Below are 17775 nucleotides of genomic sequence, written 5' to 3'. Positions count from 1 at the left end.
AAGTAGCAGGACTAAATAACTCTGTACAGCAGATGAACTGTATCTGGAAATCATGTCCTTAAGATGTAGAAAAATATAAAGAAAAGCAAAGACTTGAAGTACCTGAGAGATGCACTGGCCCTTTAATGGATCCATCTGCTGTTTGCTGAAGCCTCATCAGAAACGGTCTCAGTGGAAGGCTGTCAGGAAGCCATTTTTAGTGAAGAGAAACAGGGAGAAAAGGCTGAGGTATGGTAAATTACACGAGAACTGGACTATATCAGTGGCAACAGGTCTTACAGCATTATGAATTCATATTTGACATTTTTGGTTCAAATAATTGTTGATATGACTCCAACAGAGGGTGTTTACATCCATCTGTAAAACACGATGAAGGCTCTGCCAGTGGTGTTGGGAATCTTGAGAAAGCTGATGGAAATATGAACCAGATATTAAGATTTTCATTAATCATGCAGTCCCAGCTGAAAAGCATCTAGTTGGAAAAGGCATATTTTTATTCATTACGACAATGATCCCAAACACACGGTGAATGCAGTAAACGTATACCTAGATCAGTCATGGATTGGCCTCCCCAGAGCCCAGACCTCAACATTTATTAAAGCAGTGTGTTCCGGAAAGAGAGAGTCCAGGCTATGTTCGATAGTAAAGGTGGCCATACCAAATATTGACTTTCAAGTACATTTTTGCCTTATGTACTGTATTTCCATTTATGTTTGCACGTTTCAGTGAATTGCTCTGCCTATTTCCCATTTTCCCAGCAGAATATAACGAAATGAGGATGCCTCAAGACTTTTGCAATATTGTATCAGAAGGAGAAAAAAGGTGACAAATGTCCCAGTTCTTCGTGGTTAATCTTGTTAATGTTGCCTTCTGTTTTCTAATGGTTTCCTGCCAAAAACCCTAAAAAAGTGTTCTCCAACCTCGTGAATTGAAAACACTGGATTTGTTATAGAATAACTTCTAATTAGCTATTATTTCACAGAGGAAATAAGATAATCGATAAAAGAAAAAAAGACGTGAAAAGGAGACAATAAAAGAAGCCCCTTCCTTTCCCACATGTGCTAAACTTAGAGCCAAAGCCTCACCCTGCCGCTTTCCGCTTCATTAGAGCTGTTTAAACAAAACAAGTTTAAAATAGGGTTTCTATCTGAAACAGCACATGCAGTTAAAAGGCCAATGTGGAAAATAAATCCTTGTGATTATAGTTGAACAGGAAGCAGCACTTGCTCTGCCTTTCAGCCCCATTGAACAAGACGTCAGCAGCTCTATGGAGGTAGTTTAGTCTTTTTTACAAATTCAAAATTAAATATGCGAGCACTCAAAAATTAAGGTTCACTGAGAAATGTCCTCATTTTTTAAAAAGAAAGGCATATTCCTTGTTATTTAATACAACATTCAATTGATCAGAAATGTTAGAAATCATGGTAAATGGGCTCATCAATACAAAATCATGATTGTCTTTTTAATTGTATAACTTTGTAGACTACTTTTCCCAAACCATCACTCTAGTGCTCCACTGGCACCTCGTATTACTTAATGCAAGTAGTTTACAGGTGTTGTGTCGTGTCTTTCTACAGATGTAGAAAGGTCAGCTACTCAAGAGACCTTCCCCAAATCTCCCTCATCTTCATCTTCGTCAACGAGGCTCTGTCGGTGATCCTGCGCTCAGTCCACTCAGCTGTCAATCACACACTTGCTCAAGGAGGTCATCCTGGTGGACGACAACAGCGATGACGGTCAGTATAGATTAAATATTTTCTTCAGCTAATACCAAATAAGAAGAGTGGCTTTTTCGCCCTCTGATTAGAAGATGGTTTATAGTGAGTGAAACACAGAATTTCCATCTAAAATCCACTGAGTCATCAGCAGGATTTCTACTGAAAGCAACAAAATACACATCAAATTGTCATTCAGCATCCCAGAAATAATTATCTTATACAATAAGTGTCATGTAACCTGAATATAATTATATAATTAAGTTTTATATTATTATAAAACTGAAACTAGTGAATAACCTTTGCACTGTCCTCTTCCTGCTGTGACAAAACAAATTTCCCACGTGTGGGACTAATAAAGGTTATCTTATCTTATCTTATCTTATCTTATCTTATCTTAAAAAGGTGGCGCGGTCGTTGATGCTCAGGAAGCAGTAGACCCCCGTTGGTGTTGTTTAGAGTGAGTTGGAGCTTAAAACAGCACCGCAGGGAGCTGAGTGAGAACTTTTATGTCATCTCTCTATTTGCATGTGTGCTTCTGTATTTCTTTATTTATCAACTGTGTTGTTGTGGTGATGAATTTGTATGTTTTTTATGTTTGTTTTCAGCTTTTGATAGTGTAGCAGTGACAATAGTTGGCATACATTAGTGGTTATTTAGGATAGGATGAGCTAATAAGCCATCATGTCTTTGTATTTTGCTAGGAAAATGGGAAATAGATGCAGCAGTTTACTGAAACTTGCAAACATAAGATGCCAGATGCATCGCTCAGGTTGTGTGTCAGTTTTGTGTTATTTCTTAAGGACACAACTTTCAAATTCTGTTCGTCTGCTGTAGATGTTTTTATTTAAGCTGCCAGTTCTTTTGTCCTCTACTTGTTTAGTTTCTTGACATATGTCAAGTTTTTGGCTAATAGCTCTTTGGTAATCACCTTGCTGGTGTGTTATCGTTGTCATTTTTTGTGCAGGAAACAAATTGTGTATTTGTGACAAGCTGCTGGTAATGTGCCAGTAACGAATTTGTCCCTTGAGTTAGGTGCCTTTATTATGTGTGAATGATTCATAGGAACAAACAAATAAAGGACTGCACTGAAAATTATAATAAAATGATGTCCAAAGAAAAATTTGAAGGAGCTTCAGAAAGCCTGAAGAACGTGAAATAAATTACAGAATTAAAAGACAGTTCGGTTCCTTGGAAGCAAAATGTAAAGACAAAATGTTCACACATGGCTCTATGCAACTAAATAAGAGCTTTAGGATTGTCTGAAAGTATTTGTTTGGGTTTTTGCTCGTAATTATCTGCTCCACTCTATGTTCACCTGTTCCTTATTACCCGGCTGCTCTAAAGTGATTTCTGCCAATCTTTGTCAGCTCATCTGTGAGCTTGTTTCACTCATGCGCTCTGCAACAGTCCCTCATGTTATTCTCTGCTTCACAGGTTTTTTACTCATTTTCCACCCCTTGGGCTTTGTTCTCCCAATATCAGCTTTATTTAAATAAGCTTTCTTTATGGTGGTTTTGCTGATTTTCTGTATTCATTTGGAAAAGCTTACAAACCTAACACAAATAATTGGGGTATAACCCTCAATCTCATTGGGCCTGTTTGAGTGCACATATGTCAATGAACTTAAAAAGGGCTAGTATGTGCACTTTGCTAAAGAAATGCTTTGATTATATATATATATACAGTGAGTATATTTTCATAGGTACAGTGGGGCAAAAAAGTATTTAGTCAACCACCGATTGTGCAAGTTCCTCCACCTAAAATGATGACAGAGGTCAGTAATTTGCACCAGAGGTACACTTCAACTGTGAGAGACAGAATGTGAAAAAAAAATCCATGAATTCACATGGTTGGATTTGTAAAGAATTTATTCGTAAATTAGGGTGGAAAATAAGTATTTGGTCACCTCAAACAAGGAAAATCTCTGGCTCTCACAGACCTGTAACGTCTTCTGTAAGAAGCTTTTCTGTCCCCCACTCGTTACCTGTATGAATGGCACCTGTTTGAACTCATCATCTGTATAAAAGACACCTGTCCACAGCCTCAAACAGTCAGACTCCAAACTCCGCCATGGCCAAGACCAAAGAGCTTTCGAAGGACACCAGGAAAAGTATTGTAGACCTGCGCCAGACTGGGAAGAGTGAATCTACAACAGGCAAGCAGCTTGGTGTGCAAAAATCAACTGTGGGAGCAATCATCAGAAAATGGAAGATATACAAGACCACTGATAATCTCCCTCGATCTGGGGCTCCACGCAAGATCTCATCCCGTGGGGTCAAAATGATCATGAGAACGGTGAGCAAAGATCCCAGAACCACACGGGGGGACCTGGTGAATGACCTGCAGAGAGCTGGGACCACAGTAACAAAGGTCACCATCAGTAACACACTACAACGGCAGGGAATCAAATCCCGCAGTGCCAGACGTGTTCCGCTGCTGAAGCCAGTGCATGTCCAGGCCCGTCTGAAGTTTGCCAGAGAGCACATGGATGATACAGCAGAGGATTGGGAGAATGTCATGTGGTCAGATGAAACCAAAGTAGAACTTTTTGGTATAAACTCAACTCGTCGTGTTTGGAGGAAGAAGAATACTGAGTTGCATCCCAAGAACACCATACCTACTGTGAAGCATGGGGGTGGAAACATCATGCTATGGGGCTGTTTTTCTGCCAAGGGGACAGGACGACTGATCCGTGTTAAGGACAGAATGAATGGGGCCATGTATCGTGAGATTTTGAGCCAAAACCTCCTTCCATCAGTGAGAACTTTGAAGATGAAACGAGGCTGGGTCTTCCAACACGACAATGATCCAAAACACACCACCCGGGCAACAAAGGAGTGGCTCCGTAAGAAGCATTTGAAAGTCCTGGAGTGGCCTAGCCAGTCTCCAGACCTCAACCCCATAGAAAATCTGTGGCGGGAGTTGAAAGTCCGTGTTGCTCGGCGACAGCCCCAAAACATCACTGCTCTCGAGAAGATCTGCATGGAGGAATGGGCCAAAATACCAGCTACTGTGTGTGCAAACCTGGTAAAGACCTATAGTAAACGTTTGACCTCTGTTATTGCCAACAAAGGTTATGTTACAAAGTATTGAGTTGTATTTTTGTTATTGACCAAATACTTATTTTCCACCCTGATTTACGAATAAATTCTTTACAAATCCTACCATGTGGATTCATGGATTTTTTTTTCACATTCTGTCTCTCACAGTTGAAGTGTACCTCTGGTGCAAATTACTGACCTCTGTCATCATTTTAGGTGGGGGAACTTGCACAATCAGTGGCTGACTAAATACTTTTTTGCCCCACTGTATATTAAATATTTTTTAGTTCTTTGTCTCTGGACAGCCTAAAATAAAAATCAAAAACACTGCTTAGTGGGGTGGCTGTAGCTTAGGTGGCAGAGCAGGTCAGCCACTAATCAGAAGGTCGGTGGTTCGATCCCAGGCTGCCTCCTGGCTGCATGCCAAATATCCTTGGGCAAGATACTAACCCCGTGTTTGCCTACTGGTGGTGGTCAGAGGGCCCGGTGGCGCCAGTGTCCGGCAGCCTCGCCTCTGTCAGTGCGCCCCAGGGCAGCTGTGGCTACAATGTAGCTTGCAGCTGCCCTGGGGCATTCACACACACATTCACAGTGTGTGAATGTGTGTGTGAATGGGTGAATGACTGAATGTAGTGTGAAGCGCTTTGGGGTCCTTAGGGACTAGAAAAGCGCTATACAAATGCAGGCCATTTACCATTTAGTGCTTAGTGGGTTGCCCTTTGTGTTCTTATCATGTTGTTTCACACAACCAATACTAAGGCTTGATGTGCGGTTTATAAAGGAGTGCAGGCTGCCAGTGAGAGAAGTGAGACAAAAGAGTTGTCATACTGGGAATGGTTGCTTAAGCTCACTCTGCTGTCCTTTCATATTTATCGACATGAATTCCAATTATTGTGATTGCATGAAAATAATTATGCAAGCTAGGCATAATGTGTCAGGCTTTGATTGTTGCTGCCAGAGGGGACTCTGGAACAGCATTTTTCTTTTTTTCCTCCTTTCTTCAGTAAAGAGGGCTGCAATGGATCTGATGTTAGAGAAGCTAAGAAAAAAATACAAGCACTTTCTTTAGCATGTAGGGATTCTTCTTAAACTCGCCAACTTAGCTGCAATGGTGATATATTCTTTTCAGGCTTTATTAGTCCTGACATCAGATCAAATACTGGAAAACTCCAGCTGGCAGACTGTTCAAGGATAGATGTGCAGATTATAAGCTAAACGGCAGATTCAAAGATCAACTAAAGATCAGTCTTTATAAGCATTTCTGACTTGTTTTGTTTGATGTGTTATCTTCATTTTCTGAACTGTAGAGCAACTGAAAGGTCCACTGGAGGAGTATGTGAACAAACGCTATCCCGGCCTGGTGAAGATTGTAAGGAACCAAAAGAGAGAGGGATTGATCAGGGCCAGGATCGAGGGTTGGAAGGTAGCCACTGCTGAGGTGACAGGATTTTTTGATGCCCATGTGGAGTTCACCCCATCATGGTGAGTGGGTCCTATCATCTAGCGGGAAGCACGGTGTTATTAACAGTCAGGAGTGAATTTTTGGTATTTGGAAAAAGGCTTATTTTAGTGTAAATTAAAGTGAAACACAGCATTCAAAAACAAAAATGACATGTACTCAAAATTAAATCTGGAAAAAAACATATCTTTGCCAAATGTATGAACATTGGAATAACTTATTCATGATAACAACAATGACAATAATAGAGCTTTGGGTATCAGTGTTAAAAGAGTGCTACAAAGTGCAAAGAAACCATGGAAAGAGAAGACAAAGGATAGCTGAAGCTGCATAAAAGGAAGAGCCAAGCTATTTCACGCCTGAGAAGTTTTAAAATGAGACACTTGAGGCTGTGGGATCAGGTTGAACGGATTTTATTTAAAAAAAAACATCACAAGCACACATAAAACACACACCAAAACAGGACCCCTCTTGGAGAACTTGTCGTAAAAGTAAATTTTTAGTAACCATAAAAAATGAAGGTTTTGTACTAATTCAAAAAAGCTGAGCGCTTGGTGGTGAACTGAATCAAAGGCTAAATACTGTCAAGAAATTAGCATGCAATGAGGGACCTTATTAACCCCGCTAAGACAACTGCCACATCCTGTTGATGTCTTTTTGTGGATCTCATTTTCGAGCTCAGTGCATAACTTAAGGTATACCGTGCAGTTCTCTCACTGCCCCCTGCAGAGCTCAACTCGGCTGAATCAAACAGAATTAGTGATAAAACTGGGACGACACAAGGAACTTTCTATTTGACTGAAGTGGATGAAAAAAGTGGTGCTCTTAAAAGATGTTATAAACTTTGTTTCTGCACAAAGTAAAGTCAACTAAATGTGTGAGTGTGTGTGTGTTTGCACTTTTTTCAGGGCAGAACCAGTTCTAGCTAGAATAAAAGAAAACCACAAGAGGATTATCTTGCCGTCAATCGACAACATCAAGCACGATACCTTTGAGGTGGAGCGCTATGAGAACTCTGGCCATGGCTACAACTGGGAACTGTGGTGCATGTACATTAATCCACCCAAAGAGTGGTGGGAGGAGGGAGACATGTCTGCACCAATAAGGTATGCCAGCTTCTCCCATTTAAACGTGAACACAGATCTCACACTTCTGAGATGTATTTTTTTCCACTTCTTTAAGATTTTCAATAAAACTGCCACCAAGTTCTTTTTTTAGTTTTGGGGAAGATTAGGGGAAAACAAGAAAAAAAGCTCCTGATGGGAAACCAGACTTCATTAAAGCAATAAAAAAATTACAGCCTAAATTAGAGAGTGGTGAAAATAGGATTTTAATTATCTGATTATCACCCATATATTTGTGTTAAATTGGATTTCCTTCCATTCTTTAATTAAAAATAAGAATAAATTGCATGAGTATGCACAAAAATGTTTAGATTTACCCTCCACATAATAGGCTGAAATATAAAGTGTGAAACTTTGCATAGTGGAGATTTGGGTTGTAGAAAAGTACTCCAAAATAAACATCAGATAAAGCCACAAAAAAACACATTCTGGTGTTTGCAAACGCTCAGTGTCACATGATAGTGTGTTTTCCTGGCTGCAGGACGCCTGCCATGATTGGATGCTCCTTTGTGGCCAATCGGGACTACTTTGGAGAACTCGGTCTACTCGACTCAGGCATGGACGTCTACGGAGGGGAGAACATCGAACTAGGCATCAGGGTTTGTGTGTCACCCAGTTTCCTCTTGTTCCTGCTCCCTCTTTACCCCTGTAGGTTTTAAGTGGAGCAGTGGCCACCGTAGCGTGGCACCACTGATAAATGAGGCCCCATTAAGAGTCCTGGAGGACCAGTCCTGTGTGAGCAGCTCACAGCAGGGCAATGGAGATAAATAGGTCACGTAGAGCAGAGCAGGAAGGTTGGAGTTTGTTTCTGTACATTTTGAGAGATTGGAGAGTCTTTTGTTTTTCTGCAAGGTTATTAGATTTTTCCTGAAAAAATAACGTCAAACATTTTCACAACCCGAGTGTGTTGGCTTTTATCCAGCAAGCTAAACAATCAAATATTTTTAGAAAGACAAAAACGGTTGCCTTGTCTTTGAGTTGACTTGGTCATAACTTGAATCTGAAATGGAAAGTTCTTATATCTTGTCATCAAAAATATCAAGATTCCCCCCAAAATTAAGTCTAGATAAGTAAACGTGTACAGATGCAATAAAACAGCTAAAATTCAGCTTCAACGCACCTATAAATATATTACAACTGCTGGAGATGAAGTATTAGCAAAGACATGAATCTAGCCCACAATGTCACATCTCAAGAACCACATTTCTTTCTGTTCCTCTTTTACTACAAAGCAGTGGGACACATATCCAGAGTTGCCCTGCGACAACAACATTTCTACATTTCACTACAACCCTTACAAGAGGATTGTTTGGATGTGTCCAGGGAGAAGGCCCTCATTCAGAGAAACTCTTTCATAACAAGCACTTGAATCAATGACTGTTTGGGTTTTAACAGGATTCTTGGGATAATGAATGTTAAGCGGTAGATATCAGCACCTCTATGGGGCAATTTTGCATGGTTGTTGTCCAACATCTTTTACATGAAATCATAGTACTGCTTATTTATCTTAGAGTGTGGCAGAGAGCAGTAAAATGTTTTTTTTTGGCATACCCTCTGTTGGTTAGCACCCGTGTCCTTGGGTAACAGAAACACATAGGTTATCTTTAAAACCTATGTGCCCATTTTCTGTTTGTAGTGCTCCTTATCTGTGGATGGAACATGTTTCATATTGTTCCCAGTGTGAAGAAAGACTGACGGACCTACTTTTTATCCAGTAGGAATGTTTGTCAGGAGTGAAATAGGTTGCATCTGTGCAATTGTTTGGCGACCTGTCAGTTTGAAGTTTCTGTTACGCTCACATCACTTTGACGTGGGTTCAGATAGCTTGGATATCCATGTCTTCATTATGTTCACAGCAGAAGGCTCGTGGGTTGGACACACTCAGCAGATACTTTATTAGATACACCTTGTCAGTATTAGGTTGGACACTCTTTTGCCTTCAGAGCTGTTTTAATTCTTCATGGCATAGATTCAACAAAGTACTGGAAACATTCCTCAAAGATTGATCGTGGCATGATGGCCTCATGCAGTTGATGCAGATTTGTCAGCTGTGCATTCACGATGGGAATCTCGTGATCTATCTGATTGAGATCCCCTGACTGTGGAGACTTTCCTGTTAGCTCACAAGAGTAGCACCTGATATGGTCCTCTGCTGCTCTAGCCCAAATTCTTCAAGGTTCACGGTTCAAAGTAATGCAAAAGTGGTTTTTAAGAAGAAGTTATCTGTTTTACTGTTGCCTTCTTGTCAGCTCAAAGCAGTCTCTGGTCGGGTCTGGTATCAACAAGATATTTTCACCCAGAGAACTGTCTCTCATTGGATATTTCCTCTTTTTTGGACCATCCCTTGGGATAACCCTAGAGATGGTAATACAGAAATATCCTAGTAGATCAGGAGTTTCCAAAATACTCAGACCAGTCCTTCTGTCAACAACAACCATGCCTAACGTGTCTTAAATCTTCTTTCTTTTCCATTTTGATGCTCAGTTCTTCTGTGAGTACCCTGCCGAGATCCACTTTCTGGGTAAATTATTCATTATGAGAGCAGTTAATCTCCTTTTGAAGCTTGTGGATGTGCACAACAATTCTACCTAACAGTGAGAGGTCAATTCAGGGTCCAGTGGTTTGATCTCACTCACAGTCCTGCATGAATGAATTCACAGCACCATGTCCTGTTCTCATCTGTTCTTCAAGGGGTTTTCCTCTGAAGCCTCTGTGTTTGTTTAAGGGCTGTGTTTTTCTGTGGCTGGGATAGTTCCTAATTGGTCAGTTGCTGGCTTTGCACATTTGTTCTCCAAACCTGCAGAGGATACCTCAGTCTTGACCTGCTGATTTTGATGGCTATCATTGTGAATGAAGTAAGGATTACAGCTAGGTCATTGGATTCCACCACTGATCAACTTAGAGATTGTAGCTACATGATGCCCTTATTTGGGCATGTCCATTTTTCCTGAGGTTGTGTAGAAGCTTTTGGAAAAAGGGATGAGTACCACTGGCTGTTTCCAGAGAGGATCCTGGGAGGAAGTTATCTTGTTCAGCTTCCTATTTCTTCAATAGCAAGTCTGCTAGGTCAAAAAGCTCTTTTTTAAAGTTTTGCATTAAGAGCTGTTTCAGTAGCTCTAGATGCACCATAACATTGTTCTAGCCATTCTGATATCATTTTCAGCTCAGCTGCTGGGTGGTTTGTATGAGGAGATAATTGATTCAACCTTCATGCTCTGAGGTTTCTTTTCTAAACCACTTCACAAGCAGGTGAAGCTCTTCTGCTGCAGTTAATTCTTAAACCTTTAGCACCAAAAATGAATGATGTCCAGTAGTTCTCCACTTTATCATTATACTTTCTTTGACCTCTGTTAATGAGAAGCAACAAAAGGAACGAATCTTGGTCAGGAAGAAGAAATACTCTTGTACACATTTAAGGCTATTCATCATCTCTCTCCTCCATATCTCTCTGATCTGGTTCAGATCACTGCCCCATCTCGATGTCTTAGATCTTCTTCTTCCCTTTCTCTCTCCGTCCCTTCCCCCCGTCTTGCCACCATGGGGAGCAGGGCTTTCAGCTGCTCTGCTCCACGACTCTGGAATTCCCTACCTCCTGATTTAAGAAATATCTCTTCCATCTCTCTCTTTAAGTCCCAACTCAAAACTCACTTGTTGTCTTATGCTTTTATGATTGTGTAAACTGCTTGCTTTTATGCTTCTTTTTTTATTCTGTTGTTGTGTAGCTCTTGGGGCTATGCTAGCATTCATGTCTTATTGTTCTGGCCCGCTGTCCTACATCAAAGCTGGGAAATAGCATGGTGAACTGTAGAAGATGTTTTGGCCACATCTTCAAGCATGACTTGTGCTTCTGACCGTCTCTTCTTGTTGATCTTTAATGACATGCCTGGAATCATCATGGTGTATTCGCTGACTGGGAGAGTGCTCTGGATGATACGTTGTCACAGCAAACAATATAAGTAAAAAAACATGCATTTATGTATGTATACTCACAGTTGGAGCTTAAAAGTTAACCCAGTGCTGAAGTGCCGAAAACCTCAGCTCCTCTTGATGCCCCTTAAGGTTGGCTAGAAAAAAATGAATAAAAGCAACAATTAGATATTTTTTATATAACAGAAAACAAGAAGAAAAACCGAGAAGGACTTCTAAATGTACAGATTTAGCTTTCATTAGTTCCAGCACAAAGAAAACACGTCCTTCCAGGTGCTCTATGCTCCAGCTGTTAGCTGTAATTGACTTTATAAATCAGGACATCGCGGCGACTGTGCATCTGCCTATTTATATTTCCTGCTGCCCAGCAGCCAGCAGTATATTATTGTGAGCTTTAATTCATACTCCTACTACCCACAGGTGTGGCTGTGTGGAGGCAGTATGGAGGTGCTGCCTTGCTCCAGAGTGGCTCATATTGCACGAATGAAGAAACCTTACCACAGTAACATAGCTTTCCACACACGCCTTAATGCCCTGCGTGTGGCAGAGGTCTGGATGGATGAGTACAAGTCCAATGTCTACCTGGCCTGGAACATCCCCATGGAGGTGAGAACGGCATTTTTCTGCACCAAGACCTCTCTTAGAGAGGATGCTGTCAGTCATGCTTGTCTGTTTGTGACTATCAGATGTCCATGTTCAGAGCCAAACAGTTTTTCTTTTGGTTCCACAATTTATGTAGAGACTTTAGGCATAATAACTTCCTTTGCTCTTGCAGAACCACGGTATTGATTACGGAGACATATCACAGAGGGTTGCACTGAGGAAGAGTCTGCAATGTAAGAGCTTTCACTGGTACCTAGACAACGTTTACCCAGAGATGAAGAGGTACAACGATACGCTGTTCTACGGTGAGGTGAGCCATGAAGGACAAAGACACAGGAAAAAGTAAGTTTGTAGATGTAAGATCTGATGTACAAATTAAACCACTGAAATTAAATAAATGATACTTACACAAAGTCCTAAGAAACTTGTATCTCCTCCACAGACCAAAATATAACAAGAAAGCAGGGACTCAGACAGCATGTACATCCACATCTTCTCAGCTGTTAATAGAAAATAAATGAGATTTAGAACTTTGTCTGATCCACACTGACACATCCTTGTTTTTAGCCTTTATACATTTTTAATCGGTAATTATTTTGGGGAATATTCATATTTTATGAATTAAGTCTGACTCTTTTTTTTTGTGTATTTAAGGTCCGCAATTCTAAAGCAAGCCACCTGTGTATGGATCAGGGTGTGAAGGAGAACCACACAGCCACCCTGCACCCATGCCATGGGTGGGGTCCTCAGGTACAACACTCTTCCTCACCACCATACTAAAGAGTATACTCCATCTTTTTCCAGTTGCTTTGCTTTCTCATGAAAACATACAGTGAGCTTCTCCGGTGATGTGATTTGCAGCTGTGTCTCAATCACAGGCTCAGCTGAAATCCTCCAAGGAGCGAGTTCTGCTGTCAGAATAAAATTGTGTCTTGCACTTTTTGTGTTGAAGCCCTGAGTCAGCCAGTGTCAGCTCTTCATCCCTTCAGCCCTAAGGGCCTCTCTTTTTAGCTCACAGTGGTAAACAGGTGCTTTAGGCAGAAAGTCAAGGCTTCAGTGGTAAAATGCTAAAGGAGCTAAAATTTCAATTCAATTCTGGAAAAATGAGTGCCGCTGATAGGTTTGTAGCTTGAACCCATCCGCTGGAACGTTAAAGGCAATATAATTACACTGCAAAGCAAGACACGAAGTAGGCAAGCTTCATGTTACTCGTGCACGGGAGAGAACCGGACAATCGCCGTTCCTTCGCTTGGCCCCAGTTGCTCTCGTCCGTCCTCCCGTACCACTGTCCTTTTATTGAGGTTACATGAATATGCATAAGTTCGTTAACATATGACGTCTACATACACACAAAGAGTAATAAATTCAAATTCAAATTTTATTTGTCACATACACAGTCATACACAGTACGATATGTAGTGAAATGCTTGGACAACTGCTCGTGACCTAAAGAAAACAAAAAAGGAAAGGCTATGAATAAGGTAGGAAATAAATATGAAAAATTAAAAAGGGGTAAATTTAACTAGGAAGGAATAAAATATAAATTAAGGTTAAAAATGAAATAACTGTACAACACAAATTAGAATGAAGGGTAAATTTAACTGGGAAGAATAAGATAAAATATATAAATTAAAGTTGAAAATAAAATAACTGTACAACAAAATACACCAATACACAGTATAGAACTATATAAGAATGTATGAAGAAATCTAAATATAAATAAATATATACACAATAACAGCAGCTGTACAAGTATTAACCGGAAATGAAGAATATAGTGACCAGTGTTGTGCAAAAACAAAGTCCAGAAAGTCCAGTGTGTGTGTAAGAACTGTATGTGTGGGTCAGTACTGTGTGGTGGTGTGATTGAGAGACCGTATCGCCTGCGGGAAGAAGCTCCTCCTCAGTCTCTCTGTGTTGGTCTTCAGGGAGCGGAATCGCTTTCCTGACCTCAACAGAGAGAACAGTCTGTTGTTGGGATGGCTGAGGTCCTTCACGATCTTCCTGGCCTTGGTCCAGCACCGCCTGCTGTAGATTGAGTGCAGGTCAGGGAGCTCGGAGCGGATGGTGCGCTCAGCTGACCGCACAACCCTCTGTAGAGCTCGTCTGTCCTGCATGGTGCTGTTCCCGAACCAGGTTAAGATGTTTCCCGCCAGGATGCTCTCTATGGTGCACGAGTAAAAGTTCCTGAGCACTTTGGAGGGCAGTTGGAAGTCTCTCAAGCGTCTGAGGTGGTAGAGACGCTGACGGGCCTTTTTCACCACGGTGTTGATGTGACAGGACCATGACAGTTCCTGCGTGATGTGAACTCCGAGGTATTTGAAGCTGTCCACTCTCTCCACTGGGCACTCGTTGATGACGGGGGTCTGGTAGTTCCTCTCCTGCTTAGTGCTGAAGTCCACTATCAGCTCCTTTGTCTTACTGACGTTTAGAAGGAGGTTGTTCCTCTGGCACCAGTTCTCCAGATTCCTAATCTCCTTCAGGTAGGCCGTCTCGTTGTTATCAGAGATCAGGCCCACCACGACGGTGTCGTCAGCAAACTTGATGATGGTGGTGGAGCTGGTAGTGGCCACACAGTCATATGTGTACAAAGAGTACAGCAGGGGGCTCAGAACACACCCCTGGGGGGCTCCAGTGCTGAGAGTGGTGGAGGCTGAGACATGTCCGCCCATCCTTACTGCGTGCGTGTGTGTGTGTGTGTGTGTGTGTGTGTGTGTGTGTGTGTGTGTGTGTGTGTGTGTGTGTGTGTGTGTGGACTGCTGATCAAAGGGTCAAACATCCTTGGTCAGGAAGAGGGTAGCCTCCCCCTCACCCTAGATGGTTCATCCTAGATAACACGGTGAGGAAGTCCTGCAGTTCATCTAAACAAAGACTAGACTAGAACAGACGCAACTACGTTAATCCTACCATAAAACAATAAAACACGGTATGACCTCTCATGCTCCCAAAGTGCTGTCTAATACACACACAGTTTGCAGACTATCAAGGATCAAAACCTCTACCAATCTACAATTAATTACAAAACTCTAAGCATATATAAGTAAATATTTCTAAGCATAAATGACAATCAACAATACAAATCTAACAGCCGCATCACACTTTCTTCACAAGACATGCTTCAGTTGCATTTTTTAAAGTTATCCTTTTGATGGAACAAAAAGTCTTCAGTTTTTATTAGACCACCAGTTTTTCACACTTGCACTTCCACGGAGATAAAAGCGACCCCATGGTGTCTTAGCGTGGGTTCTCTCCAGGTAGTCCGGCTTCCTCCCACAGTCCGATGACATGCACGTTAGGTTAAATGGTGACTGGCTGTAGGTGTGTATGCAAAACAGATAAAGCACATAAGTGCATAAAATAAAGTGCGATATGAATATCTGTGAAAAGATGAATGTAACTTGTAGTGGTCAAAGATACTAGAAAAACATTTTAATAAATACTCTGTTCTTAAGAAGAAGCAGTGACATCTAGGGACCACAAGTGGGATTTTTTAAGATTTTGAGTCCAAACGCTGTTAAATCACCTAACTTTTGTATGATGTACTGCAAACAGGATGCAGTTACTCTGCAAAAAGACCCAAACTGGGCTGACTGGGTGGTTGATGGAAAGCTTTATCTTTATATCTTTTGCAAGGCATTGCAACCACTATTCATGCTTTGTTAGGAACAGAATGCGATATAAACAATTTCCCAATCAGTCTTTATCGTCAGCACACTCAAAGCCTCAGAGCTAGATGCAACCAAAGGAACTGTTTTATCTGCACTGCTAAAGTGGAAATTACTATTAATCTGAACGAAAAAGCTGAAGTGAAAGACACAAAGGTTAGAAAACAGAGCGGGAAGAATCTGACTCACTTCTGCTTTTTCTTTCTGTCAAGTTGAGAAAACTGCAGAATTTGGTGTATATAAAATGTTAGGGCTATATGTGGGTTAGAACTCTGCTGAAACAACACTGTGATTAGCAGTGATGTACAGGAAAATCTTTGTGTTTAGCACTCAGTGAAGAACAAAGACATGTTTTGCCTCTCAGCAGTATTGGGAACAACACCATCCTCTTGTTCAAAGCAGCAAAAAAAAAACCCAACAGCTTGCATAATCAAGGAAAATTCCTGCCAGGTTACCTTCAACTTGTACATCATCACATACTTATTTCATCGTTAGCTAATAAAGAGAAGAGTATTCACTCAGCCAGTTCAGTAACTTTCCGTTTACTGTATGTGTGACGTATCTGTTTTCCTCTTAGTTAGGACGCTACACTAAAGAAGGTCAGCTGTTTCTGGGACCCCTAGGCAGCACTGGTGAGGACACTCGTTGTGTGGTGTACGATCAGATGAGCAACTTTCCTCAGCTCCTCAATTGTGAAAAGGTGACCAACGTGAAACAGAAGACATGGCATTTCTCTCAGGTCAGAAGTGTAAAGAAATCTCTTTTTCAATGATATAACTGAGTGTTTATAAGAGAAACTAAAATTTACTGGCATAGAGTTGAGAGGAAAAGTATCTATATGTCAGATTTTAAAAGGGACCTATTGAGCTCATGTCTGGGTCCATTCTTTTTTCTCTTGGACTCTAATATGAGAGTAGCTTTGCATGAATCTTCATTTCTCTCATACTCAGCATTGCTGCAGCCCCGTAGTTCATGCTTTATCTGACAGAACCGCCTTTATATTCCGAATACCTCCGTTGAAGCCACCTTTCTTTGTGTTAAAACCCTCACAAACAGAAGGTTTTAACACCGGGGCCAGTAGGACTTCACAGATAGATCTGTCTGTTTGTGATGACTATATTAGGATATCATCTCTGCTATTACTGAAATCAAAGCAGTCTGGTTAACGGGGATTATTTGCACATAAATTGAGACTTTGGCTATGATTAATATGAACAATAACTGTTGTAAAATTATATTTATGCTAGAAAATAAGGGGTCCTCTTAAGACAACTAAACCCAGACTGCTTAAAGGGTAACAAGCGACTCAATATACCTTTTACTTTGGCATTGATTCTCTTTTTCTTTTAATGTGAAAAACCTTTTGTAAGTCAATTTTCTGTTGGTCTTTTAGTTCTGTTTGGGTAACCTTTAAAAACTAAAGAGTTACAGCCTGTAGCACGGGAAGAGGAGAGCTTGAACAGTGATGCTGCAGACCTTCTGCCACATCGATTCTTTGTCACACAGCAGGACAAGCAGTGAAGAGTCCTGCAGACGTAGAAGTCTTAGGGAAATAGGGAGACCTTACTTATTTTATATAGATGTAAGGTAAAAAGTTAGTGCCATTTGTTTAAGAAAGAGGTTGCAACAGTTCACATAAGGCCCGGTCTGGTTACATACTGTTCTGTCACCATCACGCATTGTTCACAGACCATCTGTGAAATCTGTTAAAACCAAAGTATTGTATCTCCTTCTGCCTTGCAGAACGAATCGATCATAAATCGGGCTACTGGACGCTGTCTGGAGGTGGTGCCGGCTAATGTTTACTCCGGCCACCTGCTGGTCCTGCAGCCCTGCTCGGGGCAGAGGTGGACCATCAAGAACACTATGAAGCAGTGATCGCCTGGCCAGTTTCATTGGGACCAATTACAAAGGCTATTTCCAAGAGCTGTCACCTGACGTTACCTTGGCCAGTGGACAATCAATGATGCGGGGGCTCCTTAGCTTTTGAAATAAGACTCAAAAATAGATGGCTTTAAGGAGACGAGTGATGAGGTGGTTTGGAAACAATTGATGTTTTTTTGTTTTTGTTAGTTTTTTTTTAAAAACATGGACATTCAACGTGGTGAAAGTTTAGCATGAGGACCATTTCTCTATATGAATTTTACAAACTTTCAATGTGATGTTGCCATAATTCCTGTGTGCCACTTCTTTACAGTGTTTAAGTTTTAGTAGACATTTAATCGACCAAAAGCGTGT

General features: G+C 41.1%; 1 pseudogene; it reads left to right on the top strand.

Annotated features, from left to right (window-relative positions):
* Positions 1–772: 772 nt before the first annotated feature.
* On the top strand, positions 773–17415 carry LOC146618536 (polypeptide N-acetylgalactosaminyltransferase 17-like; annotated as a pseudogene).
* Positions 17416–17775: the final 360 nt, after the last annotated feature.

The sequence above is a fragment of the Diplotaxodon limnothrissa genome, linkage group LG14 (assembly GCF_057381915.1).
Source record: "Diplotaxodon limnothrissa isolate DT_005_m linkage group LG14, D_limnothrissa_male_GT1.1, whole genome shotgun sequence".
In the NCBI taxonomy this organism is placed as follows: domain Eukaryota; kingdom Metazoa; phylum Chordata; class Actinopteri; order Cichliformes; family Cichlidae; genus Diplotaxodon; species Diplotaxodon limnothrissa.
This window is presented reverse-complemented; position numbering and strand designations above follow the sequence as displayed.